Raw genomic sequence first — 16,494 nt, 5'->3', positions numbered from 1 at the left:
CTCTCTGTCTTTGTCTCTGCCTCTGTCTCTCACACACACACATGTATACTTACCAGGGAAAAATCATAATTATTAAAGTCAAGAGAGTCTAGGTTTATATTAAGAATTAGCATAGATATACTCTACCTATAGTACAGAAAACTTTTTACATTATTATTCAAAATAGTGTTACTTCTTGGGGCACCCGGTGACTCGGTCAGTTAAGTGTCCAACTTTGGCTCAGGTCATGATCTCAGGGCTCGTGGGCTCAGTCCCACATCAGGCTCTGTGCTGACATCTCAGAGACAGAAGCCTGCTTCAGATTCTGTGTCTTCCTCTTTCTCTCTGTCCCTCCCCCACTCATGCTCTGTCTCTCTCTCCTTCAAAAATAAAGAAACATAAACAAAACCATAATGTCACCTCTCCTTATACTCATTTAGGTAAATTTGGTGTAGGTATAGCTATAAATATAGATGATATAGATATAGATGGTAAAGATAGAGATAGATAGAGATAGAGGTATATAATCCATACCAAAAGTCTATCAATAAGAAATGGGCCTCATTACTATTCCTGTTCCAAATAACAGAACTATCAACCTTTGTAGTCTACCTTTTGACCTCTAACGCATCCAGAAAAGCATTTAAAGAGTTCAGAAGATGGTGGCATAGGAGGACGCTGGGCTCACCGCACTTCCTGCTGATCACTTAGATTCCACCTACACCTGCCTAAATAACCCAGAAAATCACCAGAGGATTAGCAGAACAGAGTCTCTGGAGCCAAACACAGAGGAGAGGCCCACGGAAGAGGGTAGGAAGGTGTGCACCCCACGGACTGGCGGGAAGGAGCCAGGACAGAGGGGCCGCCCGCCGGCCAAGCAGAGCCCCCAAGTCTGGCTTGCAAAAGTGGAAGGGCTGGATGGAGTGTGTTCCGACAGCAAGTGGGACTTAGCATCTGGGAGGTCAAAAGTTAACAGCTCTGCTCGGAAAGCGGGAGGGCTGGAGGACAAAGTGGGGGAGAGTTGCTGAGCCGCAGGACTACAGACCTCAGTTTGGTGAGTAACAAAGGTGCTCACCAGTGACATCTCCCTCACCCATTCCCCAGCCAAAATCCCAAAGGGAACCAGTTCCTGCCAGGGAATTTGCTTGCTCCTTGCAAACACCCAACGCTATGCTTCTGCAGAGCCACCCCTTCGGCAGCGGGTCTGACTCCCTCCCGCTGCCACAGGGCCACTCCTGAAGTGGATCACTGAAGGAGAAGCGAGCTAAGCCTGCCCCTCCTGCCCCTGTGTACCTTGCCTACCCACCCCAGCTAATACACCAGAACCCCAGCACCACAAGCCTGGCAGTGTGCAAGTAGCCCAGACGGGACACAACACCACACAGTGAATCCCACCACTAGGAGAGGGGAAGAGAAGGCACACACCAGTCTGACTGTGGCCCCAGCGGTGGGCTGGGGGCAGATGTCAGGTCTGACTGCGGCCCCGCCCACCAACACCAGTTATACACCACAGCACAGGGGAAGTGCCCTGCAGGTCCGCACCACTCCAGGGACTATGCAAAATGACCAAATGGAAGAATTCCCCTCAAAAGAATCTCCAGGAAATAACAACAGCTAATGAACTGATTAAAAAGGATTTAAATAATATAACAGAAAGTGAATTTAGAATAATAGTCATAAAATTAATCACTGGGCTTGAACACAGTATAGAGGACAGCAGAGAATCTCTTGCTACAGAGATCAAGGGACTAAGGAACAGTCACGAGGAGCTGAAAAACGCTTTAAACGACAAGCAATATAACATGGAAACGATGAAGGCTCAGATTGAAGAGGCAGAGGAGAGAATAGGTGAACTAGAAGTTAAAAGTGTGGAAAAAGAGGAAGCTGAGAAAAAGAGAGATAAGAAAATCCAGGAGTATGAGGGGAAAATTAGAGAACTAAGTGATACACTAAAAAGAAATAATATACGCATAATTGGTATCCCAGAGGAGGAAGAGAGAGGGAAAGGTGCTGAAGGGGTACTTGAAGAAATTATAGCTGAGAACTTCCCTGAACTGGGGAAGGAAAAAGGCATTGAAATCCAAGAGGCACAGAGAACTCCCTTCAGACGTAACTTGAATCGATCTTCTGCACGACATATCATAGTGAAACTGGCAAAATACAAGGATAAAGAGAAAATTGTGAAAGCAGCAAGGGATAAACGTGCCCTAACATATAAAGAGAAACCTATAAGACTCGTGACTGATCTCTCTTTTGATACTTGGCAGACCAGAAAGGATTGGCACGAGATGTTCAATGTGATGAACAGAAAAAATATGCAGCCGAGAATCCTTTATCCAGCAAGTCTGTCATTTAGAATAGAAGGAGAGATAAAGGTCTTCCCAAATAAACAAAAACTGAAGGAATTCGTCACCACTAAACCAGCCCTACAAGAGATATTAAGGGGGATCCTGTGAGACAAAGTACCAGAGACATCACTACAAGCATAAAACATAAAGGCATCATGACTCTAAACCCGTATCTTTCTATAACACTGAATGTAAATGGATTAAATGCACCAACCAAAAGACATAGGGTATCAGAATGGATAAAAAAAAAAAGACCCATCTATTTGCTGTCTACAAGAGATTCATTTTAGACCTGAGGACACCTTTAGTTTGAGATTGAGGAGATGGAGAACTATTTATCATGCTACTGGAAGCCAAAAGAAAGCTGGAGTAGCCATACTTATGTCAGACAAACTAGACTTTAAATTAAAGGCTGTAACAAGAGATGAAGAAGGACATTATATAATAATTACAGGGTCTATCCATCAGGAAGAGCTAACAGTTATAAATGTCTATGTGCCGAATACGGGAGCCCCCAAATATATAAAACAATTATTCATAAACATAAGCAACCTTATTGATAAGATTGTGGTAATTGCAGGGGACTTTAACACTCCACATACAAAAATGGATAGATCATCTAGACACATGGTCAATAAAGAAACAAGGGCCCTGAATGATACATTGGATCAGATGGACTTGACAGATATATTTAGAACTCTGCATCCCAAAGCAACAGAATATACTTTCTTCTCGAGTGCACATGGAACATTCTCCAAGATAGATCACATACTGGGTCACAAAACAGCCCTTCATAAGTTTATAAGAATTGAAATTATACCATGCATACTTTCAGACCACAATGCTATGAAGCTTGAAATCAATGACAGGAAGAAGTCTGGAAAACCTCCAAAAGCATGGAGGTTAAAGAACACCCTACTAAAGAATGAGTGGGTCAAACAGGCAATTAGAGAAGAAATTAAAAAATATATGGAAACACACGAAAATGAAAATACAACAATCCAAACGCTTTGGGACGCAGCAAAGGCAGTCCTGAGAGGAAAATACATTGCAATCCAGGCCTATCTCAGGAAACAAGAAAAATGCCAAATACAAAATTTAACAGCACACCTAAAGGAACTAGAAGCAGAACAGCAAAGGCAGCCTAAACCCAGCAGAAGAAGAGAAATAGTAAAGATCAGAGCAGAAATAAACAATATAGAATCTAAAAAAACTGTAGAACAGATCAACGAAACCAAGTGTTGGCTTTTTGAAAAAATTAACAAAATTGACAAACCTCTAGCCAGGCTTCTCAAAAAGAAAAGGGAGATGACCCAAATAGATAAAATCATGAATGAAAATTGATTTATTACAACCAATCCCTCAGAAATGCAAACAATTATGAGGGAATACTATGCAAAATTATATGCCAACCAATTGGACAACCTGGAAGAAATGGACAAATTCCTAAACACCCACACTCTTCCAAAACTCAATCATGAGGAAATAGAAAGGTTGAACAGACCCAAAACCAGCGAAGAAATTGAATCAGTCATCAAAAATCTCCCAACAAATAAGAGTCCAGGACCAGATGGCTTCCCAGGGGAGTTCTACCAGACGTTTAAAGCAGAGATAATACCTATCCTTCTCAAGCTATTCCAAGAAATAGAAAGGGAAGGAAAACTTCCAGACTCATTCTAGGAAGCCAGGATTACTTTGATTCCTAAACCAGACAGAGATGCAGTAAAAAAAGAGAACTACAGGCCAATATCCCTGATGAATATGGATGCAAAAATTCTCAATAAGATACTAGCAAATCAAATTCAACGGCATATAAAAAGAATTATTCACCATGATCAAGTGGGATTCATTCCTGGGATGCAGGGCTGGTTCAACATTTGCAAATCAATCAACGTGATACATCACATTTATAAAAGAAAAGGTAAGAACCATATGATCCTGTCAATCGATGCAGAAAAGGCCTTTGACAAAATCCAGCACCCTTCTTTAATAAAAACCCTTGAGAAAGTCGGGACAGAAGGAACATACTTAAACATCATAAAAACCATTTATGAAAAGCCCACAGCTAACATCATCCTCAATGGGGAAAAACTTAGAGCTTTTTCCCTGAGATCAGGAACTTGACAGGCATGCCCACTCTCACCGCTGTTGTTTAACATAGTGTTGGAAGTTCTAGCATCAGCAATCAGACAACAAAAGGAAATCAAAGGCATCCAAATTGGCAAAGATGAAGTCAGGCTTTCACTTTTTGCAGATGACATGATACTATACATGGAAAATCCGATAGACTCCACCAAAAGTCTGCTAGAACTGATACATGAATTCAGCAAAGTTGCAGGATACAAAATCAATGTACAGAAATCAGTTGCATTCTTATACACTAACAATGAAGCAACAGAAAGACAAATAAAGAAACTGATCCCATTCACAATTGCACCAAGAAGCATAAAATACCTAGGAATAAATCTAACCAAAGATGTAAAGGATCTGTATGCTGAAAACTAGAGAAAGCTCATGAACGTAATTGAAGAAGATATAAAGAAATGGAAAGACATTCTCTGCTCATGGATTGGAAGAATAAATATTGTCAAAATGTCAATACTACCCAAAGCTATCTACACATTCAATGCAATCCCAATCAAAATTGCACCAGCATTCTTCTCGAAACTAGAACAAGCATTCCTAAAATTCATATGAAACCACAAAAGGCCCCGAATAGCCAAAGTAATTTTGAAGAAGAAGACCAAAGCAAGAAGCATCACAATTCCAGAATTTAGCCTCTACTACAAAGCTGTCATCATCAAGACAGCATGGTATTGGCACAAAAACAGACACATAGGCCAATGGAATAGAATAGAAACCCCAGAACTAGACCCACACACGTATGGCCAACTAATCTTTGACAAAGCAGTAAAGAACATCCAATGGAAAAAAGACAGTCTCTTTACCACATGGTGCTGGGAGAACTGGACAGCAACATGCAGAAGGTTGAAACTAGACCACTTTCTCACACCATTCACAAAAATAAACTCAAAATGGATAAAGGACCTAAATGTGAGACAGGAAACTATCAAAACCCTAGAGGAGAAAGCAGGAAAAGACTTCTCTGACCTCAGCCGCAGCAAATTCTTACTTGGCACATCCCCAAAGGCAAGGGAATTAAAAGCAAAAATGAACTGTTGGGACCTCATGAAGATAAAAAGCTCTGCACAGCAAGGGAAACAATCAGGAAAACTGAAAGGCAACCAACGGAATGGGAAAAGATATTTGCAAATCACATATCAGACAAAGGGCTAGTATCCAAAATCTATAAAGAGCTCACCAAACTCCACACCCGAAAAACACATAATCCAGTGAACAAATGGGCAGAAAACATGAATAGACACTTCTCTAAAGAAGACATCCGGATGGCCAACAGGCACATGAAAAGATGCTCAACGTTGCTCCTCATCAGGGAAATACAAATCAAAACCACCCTCAGATATCACCTCACGCCAGTCAGAGTGGCCAAAATGAACAAATCAGGAAACTATAGATGCTGGAGAGGAGGTGGAGAAATGGTAACTCTCTTGCACTGTTGGTGGGAATGCAAATTGGTGCAGCCACTCTGGAAAGCAGTGTGGAGGTTTCTCAGAAAATTAAAAATAGACCTACCCTATGACCCAGCAATAGCACTGCTAGGAATTTACCCAAGGGATACAGGAGTACTGATGCATAGGGGCTCTTGTACCCCAGTGTTTATAGCAGCATTCTCAACAATAGCCAAATTATGGAAAGAACCTAAATGTCCATCAACTGATGAATGGATAAAGAAATTGTGGTTTATATACACATTTGAGTACTGCATGGCAATGAGAAAGAACAAAATATGGCCCTTTGTAGCAACGTGGATGGAACTGGAGAGTGTGATGCTAAATGAAATAAGCCATACAGATAAATACAGATACCATATGGTTTCACTCTTATGTGGATCCTGAGAAACTTAACAGAAACCTTTGGGGGAGGGGAATGAAAAAAAAAAGAGGTTAGAGTGGGAGATAGCCAAAGCATAAGAGACTCTGAAAAACTGAGAAGAAACTGAGGGTTGATGGGGTGTGGGAGGGGGGGAGGGGGGTTGATGGGTATTGAGGAGGGCACCTTTTGGGACGAGCACTGGGTGTTGTATGGAAAGCAATTTGACAACAAGTTTCATATATTGAAAAAAAAGCATTTAAATGATAACTTTTCTTTCCCTTAGTCCATATTAAATTCATATAGGGGTGGAGGGGAGGGAAGATTAATATTAATTTTGGCCAGCCCATTTCCATTAATAGGAGGACTTTTTTTAACTACTAGCTATAACATTTCTTCAAGAAAAGTGTTTAAGGGATCACTGTTCTCCCAGCTACACTTTCCCCCTTATATATAAATAAGTTAGTAAATGGATGAGGGAGTCAAATGAGTATAAAAGTACCTATATAATTATATTAGTTATTTTTACTATTTACTGCCACAGGCCCTGATTTACTATAACAGGATAGGTGATTTCCTAAAAACGGTTTAGTCACTAGCCAATCTTACTCTATACATTTTGGTTGAAGAAGAAACAATTATTTTCCTGATAGTATTTGGCAACACACAAACTGTTGACCAGGAAAAAAATAAAAATTAGACAGCTAATACCATCTGTGCTTTTTATGTTCCATTAGAAAATTTTTTTCTAATTAGCAAACTTTGGATTTTAGAAAAGGAATCTAATACTTATTCCAAAACCTAGGAAATGAAATGGATTCATTTATAAAGTTTAGGGAAGACTTATGTAAGCTACTTACTAGTGCTTATGAACCCTCTCTCTATCTCTCTCTCTGTCTCCACCCATGCAGGCACACCCACACACACAAGTGTGCACACACACATATGTGCACATGCTAAATGGGAGACCTACAGGCTAGACAAACTATGCAAAGTGCTTTTCTTTCAAAAATTCTTAAAACTGTGAAATGCAATATGCAGCTCTTAAATATATAACCATGCCACTTAAGGTAATTTAAGTTGGTCACAGAAGGATTAATAAGAGAAAAGTAGGATAACACAATAAAGGTGTTGTGATGGTTAATTTTATGTGTTAATTTGACTAGGCTAAGATTTTTCCCAGAAGCTAGTAAAACATTATTATTTCTGAATGTGTCTATGAGGGCTTTTCTGGAAAAGATTAACATTTGAATCAGTAGTGAGTGAAGAAGATTCACCCTCACCGAAGTGGGCAATCATCATCTCATCTAATACTTGAGGGTCAGAATAGAATAAAATAGAACAAAAGGTCAGTTCTACAGTTGTCAAATAGAATTATGTCTCTTCTTGAGCTGGAAAGTTCATCTTTTCATTCCCTTGGACATTGGAGCTACTGGTTTTGTGACCTTTGGACTCTAAGACTTATACCAGCAGCCCCTTGGTTCTTAGGCCTTTGGACACAGACTGAATCATACCACTGACTTTCCTAATTCTCAGCTTGCAGATGGCATATTGTCACATACCTCAGCCTCTATAATCACAAATTTTCTCTTATTTGTCTTGTTACTCTGGAAAACCCTAACACAGGCATATGTGTATACATGCATACCCTTGACAATAAAAATAGGTTTTTAAAGAGATGTCTTGGCAATGTAATATGGTCATGTAAATGATTATCATTGGAGGAAGCTGGGGTAAGAGTACACAGAAGCTTTCTGCACTTGCTTTGCAACTTCTTGCAACTCAAATTATTTCAAAATAAAAAAAATAAACTTTATAAAGGGAAAATAATTTCCGCTGCAAAATAGAGAGTGTTTGTATTTCAAGAAATATCTGTAATTATTTATGACTTACAGAGACAAAAATGCTGAGGAAATGAGTCAACTGGATTCTTTTAGTAAACTCAGAATGGTTTTTGCCTCGTAGATTTTATAATATTGTTAGAAAGCTTACTTTGAGGCATTATGCAAGACAAATGTATTCACATTATCTATCTTTTCTTTTTGAGTTTTAGTATTTATTATATTTGTCTTTCTTAGTGGGGAAGGGGCAGAAGGAGAGAGGGAGAGAGAGAATCCCAAGAAGATCCTTGCTGTCAGCGCAGAACCTCACACGGGGCTCAATCCCACAAAACTGTGAGATCATGACCTGAGCTAAAACCAAGAGTCAGATGCTTAACCAACTGAGCCACGCCCACACTATCTATCTTTATAAAATTCCATATATATTATATTGTAGAACTCTGAGCTCTTCCATTTGATTATGAGTTTTATGAAGATATGGGTGGCACCTTATTCATTTTATAGTTGTAGTATATAGCATAATCCCTGGTGAATAGCTGTAGCTCAACAAATGAATCTTTATGGTTGAATAAATTTCATATTTGATGTTATAATGGATATTTGCTGGATTTTTTTATTGTTTAGCATGAATCAATTCTTCCAAAGAGTTCTCCAATTTCATTTTGATCAATTGCTTTTTCCCCATTTAAAGCAATCTGGTGGGAAAGTAATCAGCATCCATCTCCACTCCACCCCTAGCCAATGAATAAACACATGCTATACAATTATATGCTTCTTCCCTGAAGTTGAATCTTGAGATGAAGGACAAAGACACTTAAAATAATTGGCATTAATCTGTTTCAGAAATGGCTTCCTGATATGACTTATATAAACTCCTACTTCCTGAATCCTAGATTCCCATCTCTCTCAGTGTTACTACCACCAGCTTGAACTCTACACATGACCCCCAAGAATAAGGTAGTCAGTTCTACCGTTCTCAATCTTCTTCATATCACTGTGTGGCATAGGACCAAGTTTGGGCCAAGGACATAGAATGAGAGGTGATGTGTGAAATTTCTGGAACATATTCTTTTTAATTTTTTTTTTAGCATTTATTTATTTTTGAGACAGAGAGAGACAAAGCATGAACGGGTGAGGGTCAGAGAGAGGGAGACACAGAATCCGAAACAGGCTCCGGGCTCTGAGCTGTCAGCACAGAGCCCGACGCGGGGCTCAAACTCACAGACCGCGAGATCATGACCTGGGCCGAAGTCGGCCACTTAACAGACTGAGCCACCCAGGCGCCCCTGGAACATATTCTTAAAGTTAGCAGACACCCCCCACCCCTGCTTCTTCTTTCTTTTATTCTACTACTTGGAATATGGTAAAAATGGTGAAGTTTCTTTGCCCATGAATATGGAAAACATTCTAGTGTTCACAGAACAATAAGAATAATTCTGGATCTATGGAGGACCTCACACCAAAATCATAAAAGACAGTAGGTGATTTTCATAGATTTTCATTAGAAACTAATGAATCACACAAAAACTTGGTAGATATGCAGCATTAGAACAACAGTAATAATATTTGTCAAACACTCAACAAGTAGATAACAAAAACCATCTTCAAGTACACAAGGAAGATTTACAAATGTGACTGCATACCAGGTCACAAAATCCCTAACAGAATTCAAATAATAGGTAACATTCACACAACAGTTCTGATTAGGATGTAAATAAATCAGAAAGAAACATTTAAAGATTTTTAAATTCCCAAATGCATTACTAAATAATTCAATTTAAAGATAAAAATGATGGAATATTCATAATTGAATATCAATTAAAATACTATGCAGAGAAACTGGCTATTAAGGAAAGCATTAATATACAGAAATATACATAAAATAATACATCAAATTGTTTCATTATTAAAATGTTAATGTTTTATCATTTTCTTTATTGTTTTTTTTTTAATTTAAAAGCAAAGATCAAGGAAGTAAATTTGGTTTTCCTTTTCCTTCTCACCAATCCCATATTCCTCCCTACCCTCCTGGCATCATCTTCTCTCATGAATGGAGATTTTATATATATGTATCCTAAAAGTAGTAGGGTTTGCCAGAAAAACAGGGCCAATAAGATATCTTTATCTCTATCTCTATTATCTCTATCCCTCTATATATTTCTCTTTCCCTCTAATCTACCTCTGCCTATAGATACAGAGATTCATCCTTTGATCGAATTAAAACAAGAAATTGACTCATATAGTTATGGAGGTTGGCAAGCCTCAAGATCTGCAGGGTGAGTCAGCAAGCTGGAGGCCCAAGGGAACTAATGATTTAGTTCTAGACAGAAAGCCAGCAGGTTCAAGACGACCCAGGGAGATCTGATATTTCAATTTGCATCTGAAGGCAGGGAAAAGCCAATGTTCATCAGACAGAAAAGATTCTGTCTTATTTGAGAAAGGTCAGAGATTTTGTTGTAGTTAGGCCTTCAACTGATTAGATGAAAACCCCCTATATTAGGATGAACAATGTGATTTACTCAATCTATGAATTTAAATGCTACTTTCATTCAAAAACACCCTGGCAGAAATCCCCAGAATAGTGTTAAATCATATACCCAGTACTCCATGGCCCAGTGAAGATGACATATGAAATTACCATTACACCTACCAATTGTTTTTTTAATGACTTTTTAAAAGTTTGTTTATTAATTAATTAATTTTTTATTTAGATCCATCCCAACGTGGGGCTTGATGTCATGAACTATGAGATCATGGCCTAAGCCAAAACAAACCCAGAGTCAAATGCCTAACAGATTGAGCCACCCAGGTGCCTCACCAAATATATTTTTAAATTTTTTTAGTGTTTATTTCCAAAAGACATAGACAGAGCACAAGCAAGTGTGGGGCTGAGAAAGAGGGGGGCATCAAATCTGAAGCAGGGTCCAGGCTCTGAGCTTTCAGCCCAGAACCTGATGCGTTGCTCAAACTCACAAACCTGGAGATCATGAACTGAACCAAAGTCGGATGCTTAACTGACTGAGCCACTAAAGCACCCCCCCAAATATTTTTTTAAACTTTTATTTGATATATGTATCTGTGAGCAATGCAATGTTGCTTGGTATATTTAAAAAAAAAACTATACGAATGTCATCACACTCTAATATCATTCTACAACCAGCTTTTCATTCAAAATTACATTTTTATTACTATCTTTATTGATACATTTAGATCAAGTTCATTCATTGTAAGAGTATCAGGTGATTCAGCAATAAAAATAAACCATAATTTATTTATTTATTTTCCAACTTTTAACTTTTATAAAATGCGTTGTTTCAACTTTATTTTATAATACTAAATTACAATTATAAATGATTGCATCAATTTGCATTCCTACCAGAGTTTGTATGAGCATCCTTCTTTCCCTATATTTCAACCAGTACTTTATCTTGTAAGACTTTTATTTTTGCTAATATGGAAGATGATATCTAATCTTTTAATATCAATTTCCATGCAGTAGATATTTGTCTTTTCTATTTTTAGTATCCAACTCACTTCAAATTTTCAGGAAAACAAGATAAAAGGCAGAATTTGACATCTTACAACAGAATCTGACAGTGGGGTATGTGAGCAGATGTTCCCCTTTCCATGTCTATGACAGATAAGACATAAGAACTTTACTTAGACTGGGCAGTCGAATGTTCTCATAACTTTTCATAGCTGCTACACTGAATTTGGAAGTATAGAAGTGTTCTACAGCAGTGATGCTAGCAGAGGTAGCAGTAAGTGTTTCTTTCATTGGTAGTGACCTTTGGAAACTGTTCCTTTGATGAAAGCCTTGCTGTGGGCATGTTCCCTTTGTTTCTGTGTGTGTCCTGATCCTCATTATTCTAGGCATTGATTCTGGAAGTCATATGATGGTTTTTGACTCAATTTTTTTTGCTTCACCTACACAGAGTTGAAATCTATTGTTTTGAATCAAAGATCCTATTCTTTAAAAAAAAAAAAAAAGAAAAGAAAACAAATGGTTGTTTACCCATTTGAGAGAAAGTGAGCTCGAGCAGGGGAGGGCAGACAGAAAGAGGGGGAAAGAGAGATTCCCAAGAAAGCTTCTTGCTGTCAGCACAGAATCCAACCCGTGAGATCATGACCTGAGCCAAAATCAAGAGTTGGCTCCTGTCTACGCTTGGCTCAGGAGAGTCCATTCTGCTAGTCTTCTGGCGGTTTTCTGGGTGGATCCTGAGAAACTTAACAGTAGACAATGGGGGAGGCAAAGAGGAAAAAAAGTTAGAGAGGGAGAGAGCCAAACCATGAAAGACTCTTAAAAACTGAGAATAAACTGAGGGTTGATGGAGGGGGGAGGGGAGGGTGGGTGATGAGCACTGAAGAGGGCACCTGTTGGGATGAGCACTGGGTGTTGTATGGAAGCCAATTTGACAATAAATTTCATATTAAAAATATTTTTTTCTGACACATGCAAGAAAACAAACAAAAAACAAAGAAAAAACAAAAACAAAATCAAGAAGAGTTGGATGCTTAACTGACTGAGGCACCCAGACACTCCACAAAGATTCTTTTGTTCCATTAATCTATGTGTTGTACTTTATTCCAGTACCATATTAAGTTAGAAAATAGAACAAATAACAGAATATAGCATTTAGAAATAGACTCCCATGAATTTAGTCAATGAATCTTTTGCACAGAACAAAGTTGATACATTGGAATAAAGGTAATCTCTTCTACCAGTGGTGCTAGAACTGTACCTCCATATGTAGAAAAAATGAACCTAAACACAGATCTTTCCACTTTAATGAAAGTTAACTCAAACTAGTTCAAGATTCATGAAATGAATCATGAAAATGCAGATCTATAGATCTCCTAGAAGATAATATAAAGAACACCTAGATGACTTTGAGTGTGATGATGCCCTTTTAGATACAACACCAAAGATATAATTCATAAAGGATATAATTAATAAGCTGGACTTAATTAGAATTAAAAACGCTTGCTCTATAAAAGACAATGTCAAGAGAATGAGAAGATAAGCAACAAAAGGGGGAAATTATTTGCAAAAGACACGTCTACTAAAGGGCTGGTACCCAAATACACAAAGAACTTCAAAATTGAACAATAAGAAAATAAACAACTCTGTTAAAAAATAGGCTAAAGGCCTTAACAGACACCTCAACCAAGAAGATATACAGATGGCAAATACACATATGAAAATCCATATGATGCTTTTTAACTAAATTATTTTCTTCTCAAACTACCAAGAATTTATAATGCATTGTTTAAAATCATGAATCTTAACATAGCCTGTAGCAATGACAGTCAGATCAGTTTACCACTGCTCCGAAGCATATTAAGAAGAAAACAACTACTTTTTTCTGTGCTTATATCAATTGCTAAGGAATCATGGTCCCAGGAAAGTGTGTCCCATTTGCTGAGCTAACGTACCTGTCCATGCCCATCCCTTGAGTATACAAGGACAATGAGACAAAGAAGAAAAGAACTAACATTTATTGAGCAGTTACTAAATACAAGGCCCTTTTTTTAAAGCTCTTTAACCAACCTCTCATTTGATATTCTAAACAACTTTATGAAAGATTTATTTTTATATTGTAAATGAAGTTAAGTAATGTTTCTATGATCACAAATCTATTAGACAGCAAAGCTGAGATTTGAATGTACTAAGTCTTTGATGTTCCTTGAGTATTTATAGTAACTTGTAGTAGAAATGTAGGTATCACTTGGTGGAAATTATGTGGTAAAAAAAAACCCACAAATTTTAAGAAAGAAAGCTATTCTTAACCTCCCTCCAATAGATTCTGGTTCTGAGAAAATGAGAAAATAGTGAAAATAAAGTTCAAATGATCAATGTCCAAAACAGACCCAGCAATTCCACTTGAGAATCTATATGTAGTATATCAAAGTCTACAATTGTTATTAATGACTTTTACACTGCATTATCTCCTCTTGTTGATTAATGAAACTGTTGATATGATGGGGGATCACTCCCATAATTATGTTACATATACAGCAAATGTGATATTCCAAGTGTGATTAAATTATTTATTGAGTTGCTTTTGAGTTAATCAAATGGAAGTATTGGCTGGGGGCTGAGCTAATCACATGAGCCCTTTACATCTGAGTCAGAGACAGAAGTCAGATATTCAAAACATGAAAATGCATCAATATTCTGACTTCTAAGATGTTGGGGGCCATGTGGCAAGTAATGTGAATGAATTCTAGAAGATGAGAGAACCTTCCTGCTACACCAAGAAAACAGGAATCTTGATCTTACAACCTCAAGAAACTGGATTATCCCAACAACATAAATGAGCTCAGAAATGAATAAATCCATAGCCAAGCCTCCAGACAAGAACACAGCCAATATGCTGATTTCGGTTTTGAAACATCTTGTGTTGAGAATCAAGCAACACCTTGCTGGGCTTCTTTCCTACAGAGATGTGAACTAATAAGTGGACCTTTTTTTAAACTGCTGAATTTGTGATAATTTGTAATGTAGCAATAAAAATCTAATACATTTTATTAAAGAAATAAAAGTACCAGTACTATGGGTGTATGTTCAATAATATTTTTTTGTACTAGAAAATCCTGAAATTAACCTGAGTGTTCCTCAACAAAGAAATCCCTGGGAATGTTGTGATATATCATATGCTTTATAAAGTTTTCCAGTATTAAAATAACTAGCATAATATATATTGTTATGGAAACATGTCTATTGTATATTGAGAAAACTTAGTTGCAGAACTATGTATACATTGTGTATGATTCTATTCTAAGAACTATATATGTCTCTGAAGATAGACATATATAAATACCTAGCAATATAGACATATATAAAAACATAGAGGAATAGCTACTAAGTGTTTATATAAGTTGCCTCAGAGGGGTAAGATTACATTACTATTATCATGAGGGAGTAGAAGCGGACCATTAGGTTTTTTATACACCTCTGAATTGCTTGACATATTACAATGTATGTTACCCTTGTCATTAAAACTAATTAAATTTTTAAATGTATAACATATTTGAGAAATTAAACTACACCAATAACTCAAAAATCTAGAAAATTTAAAACAGAATTAATAAAGTAGAAATCAATATAAAATAAAATTAATACAAGCTGATATTAAAATTCATACATTTCCAATTTGCAAAGTAGAAAACTAAAGCCTTGTGTAAACCCACCTCTATACATATAACAGTTTGGAGTCTATCCATCCTTAGTTTGATTGCATACATACACATGCACACATACACACAAGCTATTTTGGGAAATGTTTTGAAATGTTCAATTTTTTGTATCATTTTGCTAATTTTTAAGCCTTCTTACATTACATTCAAATCATGAATCCTTTACAATTTCCACTGTTTCTAATTTATTGAATTATTTTCACCTTTTGTGTTTGTGTTTTGCCCAAGATCAAAACTCATTCATTATAAACATACACCCACTTTTCCACTATTTATTATATTTTGCCTCAAATACTATTATGTTTAAAACCCATTGTGACCTGTGAGCTATTTTATTTGTGTTTTCCTACACAGAATGGGCCATTCTTTGAATCTTAGTTTTCTAAGGCAATTTTTGTATTTTGCATATCTTATAAAGATCTATAATTGAAATTTGTGTTTTATTAAATTTGGAGTTTTGTCTTTGAATGAGACAGTTCAACCCATTTACATTTTTTCACAATTTCTTTGTTAGAGCTTTACTTTTGTAATCTTATTTTATACATTTTGAATTTGTCTTTCCCTAAGATTACTTTTTTCCTATTTTTGATATATGAACTATGGTTTCTTTATTGTTTTTAAAAAATCTCTTGTTATTTGTCAGTATAGATCCTTTTTTGAAATATTAACACATTATATTCTATCTATAATGAAAGGCTGTTTAATATATGGATATAAAAATGGAGGATATTTGAATGCACTTTATCCACTTGTTTCTTTAAAATTCCTCTGTGTTTTGTTGTTGTTGTTGTTGTTGTTAATACACCTTAGAAATTTGGGAAATATAACACTTACTAAATTTATATTTTTTCAAAATTTGCAGTCAAGAGATATTTTTGGCATTTGCTTTGTTTTGCCACAACTCTTAATATGATTTAATTATAGGTTTAGTAGATTTCAATACTCACCACCATGCTTTCTCTTTTCTTTAAATCTTCATTTTAATTTATATACAAGACAATTAAAATAAGCTCTGGAGTAAATTTAATTTTACAGATTCCAATACTTTTTAAAAATAATTTTATTGAAATATAATTCAAATATCATGCAATACACCTATTTATTGTATTTTTCTAAGCCTTTGATTATCTGAAAATATCCTTGTGACGCTTTTTTAAGTTAAAAGTTTTACATTG

Source organism: Felis catus, chromosome X (genome assembly GCF_018350175.1).
Source record: "Felis catus isolate Fca126 chromosome X, F.catus_Fca126_mat1.0, whole genome shotgun sequence".
Lineage (NCBI taxonomy): Eukaryota > Metazoa > Chordata > Mammalia > Carnivora > Felidae > Felis > Felis catus.
This window is presented reverse-complemented; position numbering follows the sequence as displayed.